Below are 8,303 nucleotides of genomic sequence, written 5' to 3' on the forward strand. Positions count from 1 at the left end.
AATTTTATTGACTGGAAAGACAAATACATGTGTGGATACATAGACAAAACACTGTCCCTAGTAAGCCTCTAGTTGACTAGCTCGTCAATCAAAGATGGTTAAGGTTTCCTAACCATAGACAAGTGTTGTCACTTGATAACGGGATCACATCATTAGGAGAATGATGTGATGGACAAGACACAAACTATAAATGTAGCATATGATCGTGTCAGTTTATTCCTACTGTTTTCTGCATGTCAATGTATCTTCCTATGACCATGAGATCATGCAACTTCCGGACACCGGAGGAATACCTTGTGTGTATCAAACGTCGCAACGTAACTGGGTGACTATAAAGGTGCACTACAGGTATCTCCAAAGGTGTCTGTTGGGTTGGCATGGATCAACACTGGGATTTGTCACTCCGTGTAACGGAGAGCTATGTCGGGGCCCACTCGGTAATACAACATCACAACAAGCCTTGCAAGCAATGTGACTAAGGAGTTAGTTACGGGATCTTGTATTACAAAACGAGTAAAGAGACTTGCCGGTAACGAGATTGAACTATGTATGGAGATACCGACGATCGAATCTCGGGCAAGTAACATATAGAAGGACAAAGGGAACACCATACGGAATTAACTAAATCCTTGACATAGAGGTTCAACCGATAGAGATCTTCGTAGAATATGTGGGAGCCAATATGGACATCCAGGTCCCGCTACGGGTTGTTGACCAGAGAGTGTCTCAGGTCATGTCTGCATAGTTCTTGAACCCGCAGGGTCTGCACACTTAAGGTTCGGTGACTTTTCGGTATAGTTGAGTTATATGTGTTGGTGACCGAAGTTTTGTTTGGAGTCCCGGATGAGATCCCAGACGTCACGAGGAGTTCCAGAATGGTCCGGAAATGAAGATTGATATATAGGAAGTTGGTATTTGGATTCCGGAAGGTTTTCGGGCATTGTGGGCACTCTACCGGGAGTGACGAATGGGTTCCGGGGGCCCACAGGGTGGGCCCATGATACGTCTCTAACGTATCTATAATTTTTGATGGTTTCGTGCTATTATCTTGTCAAACGTTGGATGTTTTGCATGCCTTTTATATATTTTTTGGGACTAACTTATTAACTCAGTGCCAAGTGCCAGTTCCTGCTTTTTTCATGTTTTTGACCCCTTTCAGAGGAGGATTTTGAACGGAGTCCAAACGGAATGAAAGTGCCAAAAATATTTTTTCCGGAATAGAAAAAGATCGGGGAGCCGGAGAATCACGGCAGGGGGCCACCAGGGACCCCACAAACCCTCATGGCGCGGCCAGGGGGGGCGGTGGCCCCCTGGCTTGTGGGCTCCCTGAGGCTCCTCTGCCCTAGGTTTTGCACCTATATATTCCCTAAAATTCCAAAAATAATCAGGAGATCATCGCAAACTTCTGTCTCCGCAAGATCCCATCTGGGCACGTTCTGGTGCCCTGCCGGAGGGGGGATTTGGATACGGAGGGCTTCTTCATCAACACCATGACCTTTCCGATGATGCGTGAGTAGTTCACCATAGACCTACGGGTCCATAGCTAGTAACTAGATGGCTTCTTCTCTCTCTTGGATCTTCAATACAAAGTTCTCTATGATCTTCATGGAGATCTATCCGATGTAATCTTTTTTTGCGGTGTGTTTATCGATATCCGATGAATTGTGGATTTATGATTAGATTATCTATGAATCTTATTTGAGTTTCTTCTGATCTCTCTTATGCATGATTTCATATCCTTGTAATTCTCTTCGAGTTGTGGGTTTTTTTGGTTAACTAGATCTATGATTCTTTCAATGGGAGAAGTGCTTGGTTTTGGGTTCATACCGTGCGGTGACCTCACCAAGTGACAGAAGGGGTAGCGAGGCACGCATCGTGTTGTTGCCGTCAAGGGTAAAAGATGGGGTTTTCATCATTGGTTTGAGTTTATCGCTCTACATCATGTCATCTTGCTTAAGGCGTTACTCTGTTCGTCATGAACTCAATACACTAGATGCATGCTGGATAGCGGTTGATGTGTGGAGCAATAGTAGTAGATGCAGAAAGTATCGGTCTACTTGTCTCGGACGTGATGCCTATATGTATGATCATCGCCTTAGATATCGTCATGACTTTGCGCGGTTCTATCAATTGCTCGACAGTAATTTGTTCACCCACCGTGATATTCGCTATTTTGAGAGAAGCCTCTAGTGAACACTATGGCCCCCGGGTCTACTCCACACCATATTTTCAGCCTTACACGTTTTACTTCGTTGCACTTTCCGCCTTCAGATCTCACTTTGCAATCAATCTTGAAGGGATTGACAACACCTTTAAAGCGTTGGTGCAAGCTCTTTTGTGTTTGCGCAGGTACTCTGGACTTGACGAGATTCTCCTACTGGATTGATACCTTGGTTCTCAAACTGAGGGAAATACTTAGTGCTCCTGTGCTGCATCACCCTTTCGTCTTCAAGGGAAAAACCAGCGCAAGCTCAAGAGACGACAAAAGGATCTTTGGCACCACTGCCGGGGAAGTACTTTTGTTGCCGTAGTAGCCCACCACGCCCCAATGGGTCCACATGGGTTTATTTGATGCGCAATAAGGCATAATGGGCTCACAAAGTCATCCAAGGAAAGCCCATGAGGAAAAAGTGGAAAAACCAAAAGAGGTGGGAAATTTAGGAAGGAGTTCTAATCCAATTGGGATTGGAGGAGGACTCCTCCCTCCTCCACTTCGGCCGACCCAAGGGAGCATCCCTTGTGACGTAAGCCCCACCCCTTGGCTCCTCCTATATATACTAGAGGTTTAGGGCTGTTTGAGACACAACTTTGCCATGTGTTGTCCTCTCCTCTAGATCGTAGTTCTTCCTCTAGATCGGTTTTCTGCGTTGCTCGGGCGGAGCCCTGCAGGAATAGATCACCACCACCACCGGAGCGCCGTCGCGCTGCCGGGGAATTCATCTACATCCCCGTCTCTCTTGCTGCGTCAAGAAGGCGGAGATCTTCATTGAGATGTACGTGTGCGAAATGCGGAGGTGCCGTCCGTTCGACACTTGATCGGGACGGATCACGAGACGGTTCGTGGGACGGATCATGGGACAGTTCATGGGACGAATCATGAAGACGTACCACTACATCAATCGCGTTTGTTAACGCTTCCACTTGGCGATCTACAAGGGTATGTGGATCTAATCTCCCTCTCGTAGATGATCATCATCATGATAGGTCTTCGTGTGCGTAGTAATTTTTTTTTTTCCCATGTAACGTTCCCCAACAGTGGTATGATACGTCTCCGTCGTATCTACTTTTCCGAACTCTTTTGCCCTTGTCTTGGACTCTAATTTGCATGATTTGAATGGAGCTAACCCGGACTAACGTTGTTTTCAGCAAAATTGACATGGTGTTGTTTTTGTGCAAAAATAAAAGTTCCCGGAATGACCTGAAAATTTACGGAGAATTTTTCGGGAATTAATGAAAAATACCTGTGCAAAGATCCACCACAGGAGGTGAGCTAGTGGACCACAAGCCCAGTGCCCGCGGCCACCCCCCAGGCCGCGCCGTGAGGGCTTGTGGGGCCCACGAGACTCCACCGCCTCCAATCTCAGCTCTATATATTCCGTTTCGTCCGGAATAAAAATCAGGGAGAAGGATTAATTGCGTTTTACGATACGGAGGCGTCGCCACCTTCTGTTCTTCATCTCGAGGGCAGATTTGGAGTCCGTTCTGGGCTCCTGAGAGGGGAAATCGTTGCCATCATCATCATAAACCTTCCTCCATCATCACTTCCATGATGCTCTTCACCGTTCGTGAGTAATCTCATCGTAGGCTTGCTGGACGGTGATGAGTTGGATGAGCTATCATATAATAGAGTTAGTTTTGATGGGGATTGATCCCTAGTATCCACTATGTTCTGAGATTGATGTTGCTACTACTTTGTCATTCTTCATGCTTGTCACTAGGGCCCGAGTGCCATAATTCCAGATCTGAGCCTATTATGTTGTCGCCAATATATGTGTGTTTTAGATCCTATCTTGCAAGTTGTAGTCACCTACTATGTGTTATGAACCGGCAACCCCGGAGTGATAATAGCCGGAACCACTCCCGGAGATGACCATAGTATGAGGAGTTCATGTATTCACCCAAGTGTTAATGCGTTGGTCCGGTTCTTTATTAAAAGGAGAACCTTAATATCTCGTAGTTTTCATTAGGACCCCATTGCCACGGGAGGGATGGACAATAGATGTCATGCAAGTTCTTTTCCCTAAGCACATATGACTACATACGGAATACATGCCTACATTAGACTGACTAATGGGAGCTAGTTACTTATCTCTCCGTGTTCTAGCTGTTACATGATGAATCACATCCGGCACAATCATCCATCACCGATCCAATGCCTACGAGTCTTTTACTACTGGTCCTTGCTATGTTACTTTGCTGCTACTGCTGTCACTGCTGCTACTGTTACTCTGCTGCTACTGTTGTTACTCTGTTGCTACTGCTGTTACTCTGCTGGTGCTACTGTTACTTTGCTGCTACTGGTTGTTGTTGCTACTGCTGCTATCATACTACCTTGCTAATGATACTTTGCTGCAGACACTAAATCTTTCAGGTGTGGTTGAATTGACAACTCAACTGCTAATACTTGAGAATATTCTTTCGCTTCCCCTTGAGTCGAATCAATAAATTTGGGTTGAATACTCTACCCTCAAAAACTATTGCGATCCCCTATGCTTGTGGGTTATCAAGACGTCAACAACATTTTTCTGGCTCTGTTGCCGAGGAGGCATCAAGTCAGGAATAGTTGCACGTCAACAACAATTTTCTGGCGCCATTGCCGGGGAAGCACAACTATATTCTCTGAGTCACTTGGGATTGACGTCTGCTGGTCACTATGAGGAATCCGAAAGATCCAAGAATTGAAATCTTGACCTCAACTACGAGGACAGGTAAGGAACTATCATCTAGCTCTGCACTTGATTCACCTTCAGTTATGAGTAAGTTTGCGACATCACCTCCTACTAGAAATCTTGATATGTCGCATGTGCTTGATGATGCTACTTCTGCTGCCCATGATGCTTATGATGATGCTATGCTTGATACTGCTTTGCCTGATGATGCTATGCTTGATACTACTGCGCTTGATGATGCTATGCTTGATACTGCTTTGCCTGATGATGCTATGCCTGATACTGCTTTGCCACTAGGTGCATTCCTTGATGCACAAATTGCTAGAGTTGCTGCTAGATGTGATGATACTTCTGAAATTGCTGATACTATTGAAGTAGAACCTGCTACTATTCCTGAATTGCCTGTTATGCCTGAGCACTATGTTATGGAGGGAGAGATAGCCGAGGATTTTCTTGCGTGTAAGGATAGGTATGATCTTGAGAAACTACTGCTCAAGTGGTAAGAAAAATCTTTGAAAGCTAGGATGAAATACGACCCGAAGTTTGCTACTTCGCCTATCTTTGTGACCGATAATGATTATGAATTCTTTGTCGACCCCGAGTTAATCACTCTGGTCGAATCTGATCCTTTTCACGGTTATGAGTCTGAAACGGTTGTAGCCCATCTTACCAAACTGCACGATTTAGCCACCCTATTCACTAGTGAGGAAAAGATCCGCCACTACTATATCCTCAAGCTGTGTCCTTTCTCGCTAAAGGATGATGCTAAGTCTTGGTTCACTTGGTCTACTACTGGTTGTGTGCGTAGCCCCAGGATATGGTCTACTACTTCTCTGAAAAATATTTCCCTGCCTATAAGAAGCAAGCTGCCTTGCAGGAAATATACAACTTTGCTCAAGCTGAAGAACAGAGTCTCCCACAAGCTTGGGGGAGGCTCATCCAGCTACTGAATGCTTTGCCTGATCACCTTCTTGAGAAGAATGAAATACTTGATATCTTCTATAATGGACTTACCAATGCTTCCAAAGACCACCTAGATAGTTGTGCCGGTTGTGTTTTTAGGGAACGAACTGCAGAACAAGCTGAAATTCTATTGAATAACATCTTGTGCAATGAGAATGCTTGGAATATTCCCGAACCACCTCCTAAGGCAACTCCGAAGAAAAGAGGTATTCTATCGCTCGGTCCTGAAGATATGCAAGAATCTAAGAAATCTATGCGAGAGAAAGGCATTAAATCTGAAGATGTCAAAAATCTACCACCTATCGAAGAGATCCATGGTCTCGATAACCCGATACAGGTAGTAGAAGTAAATTCTCTGCGTAGGTTTGATGAGAGTGATATTCCTTTTGATAAACCCGCTAGCTTATGCGTGGATGAATTTGATAACTTTGTTGCCAAACAACAGAGTTTCAATGATTATGTTAGCAGACAATTGGAAAATAATGCTCGTATGCTTAGTCATTTAAGTGCTTCTGTGGACAGAAATGTCAATGATCTTAAGGTCCTGAGTAAACATGCCTCTATGGTTACTACTCAAGTAGAACAATTACTTAAAGCTCAGAATGACTTGCTCAATGAGTTGAATGAAAATTCTGTTAGAGTCGTTACTAGAGGCGGTAGAATGACCCGGGAACCTTTGTATCCTGAGGGTCATCCGAAGAGAATTGAACAAGATTCTCAAGGAGTAGCACTGATGCACCTAGTCATCCTAGAAAGAAGAAGAAAGATGATAGGGATTTGCATGCTAGCAACCCTGTTGCTGCTATACCTGAGAGTCCAAACGATGCGTGAAACACAATCTGGTGATGAACATGAGCCTAATGATGATATCAATAGTGATGTTCATGTTGATGCTCAATCTAGCAATGAAAAGGATGTGGAGATTGAACCTGTTGATCTTGATAAACCACAGCCTAAGAATAAGAGATATGATAAGAATGATTTCGCTGCTAGGAAGCATGGTAAAGAAAGGGAACCATGGGTTCCGAAACCCATGCCCTTTCCTCCCAAACCATCAAAGAAAAAGGATGATGAGGATTTTGAGCGATTCGTTGAAATGATCAGACCTGTCTTTCTGCAAATGCGTTTGACAGATATGCTTAAAATGTCTATGTATGATAAGTACATGAAGGATACTTTGACTAATAAGAGGAGGATACCTAAGGTTGAGATTTCCACCATGTTTGCTAAATATACCTTTAAGGGTGGAACTCCTAAGAAACTAGGTGATCCCGGTGTGCCCACTATACCTTGCTCCTTTAAAGGAAAGTACGTTAGAACTGCTTTATGCGACCTTGGAGCCGGTTTTAGTGTTATGCCTCTCTCTCTCTATCGTAGACTTGAGCTGGATAAGTTGACACCCACTGAAATCTCTCTGCAAATGGCCGACAAATCAACTGCTTTCCCTATCGGCATTTGCGAGGATGTGCCTGTTGTGGTTGCCAATGTCACTATCTTAACAGACTTTGTTATCTTGGATATTCCCGAGGACGATGCCATGGCGGTCATCCTCGGAAGACCCTTTTTAAACACTGCAGGGGCTGTTATAGATTGCAACAAAGGCAATGTCACTTTCCATGTCAACGGTAATGAGCATACGGTGCACTTTCCGAAGAAACAATATTGAGTACATTGCATCAATGCTACCGAAAAAACATCATCGATTCTTATTGGGAGCTTTGAATGCCCTATACCTCGTGTCAAGATGAAGTATGATTTGCTTGTTTGGGAAATACACATCCCCATTGAGGTGAGCTAGTGGCTATTCGGAAATTCTCCGTTCTCTTTTGCGATTCGAAAATTTTGTCAAAGAGGCTTTATCAACCTCACTGACGGATTTCTTTCGATGACCATGACATGGATGAATCGAGGAGTCACAGACCTCTGTTTCAAGTTTTCACCTTCGGTTGCTTAGAAGAAAAATGATAGGTTTAGTTTTTTTCCCTGTTTTCTGTTTTAGCGCCCGGTAGAAATGTAGCCCGAAAATAGAAGTTCTCCGAACGTCCTGAAAATCAAGTATGATTTTTTCTGGAATTTTTGAAAAATTCTGATACAAAGAGCTTGTCTGGGGGCTGCACCAGTGGGCCACAAGCCCTTGGGGCGCGGGCACCCCCCTAGCCCACAGGCACCCCCTCTACTCATTCTTGCTCTTATCTGACTCCCCTACCTCGAAAAAAATCGTTTCGCAGCTCAAACCCGTGTTCTTGCTCCTCTTGCTGGTATTTTCGATCTCTTTGCTCAAAGCACCATTCTCCGAACTGTTTTGGGGAAATTACTCCTTGGTAAGTGACTCCTCCATTGGTCCAATTAGTTTTCGCTCTAGTGCCTTATACTCCGCGTATTTTTGCTGCCTTGGTGACCATGTTCTTGAGCTTTGCATGCTAATTTTAGCTGGTCCCAGGTAGTTTTGAT

The sequence above is a fragment of the Hordeum vulgare genome, chromosome 3H (genome assembly GCF_904849725.1).
Source record: "Hordeum vulgare subsp. vulgare chromosome 3H, MorexV3_pseudomolecules_assembly, whole genome shotgun sequence".
In the NCBI taxonomy this organism is placed as follows: domain Eukaryota; kingdom Viridiplantae; phylum Streptophyta; class Magnoliopsida; order Poales; family Poaceae; genus Hordeum; species Hordeum vulgare.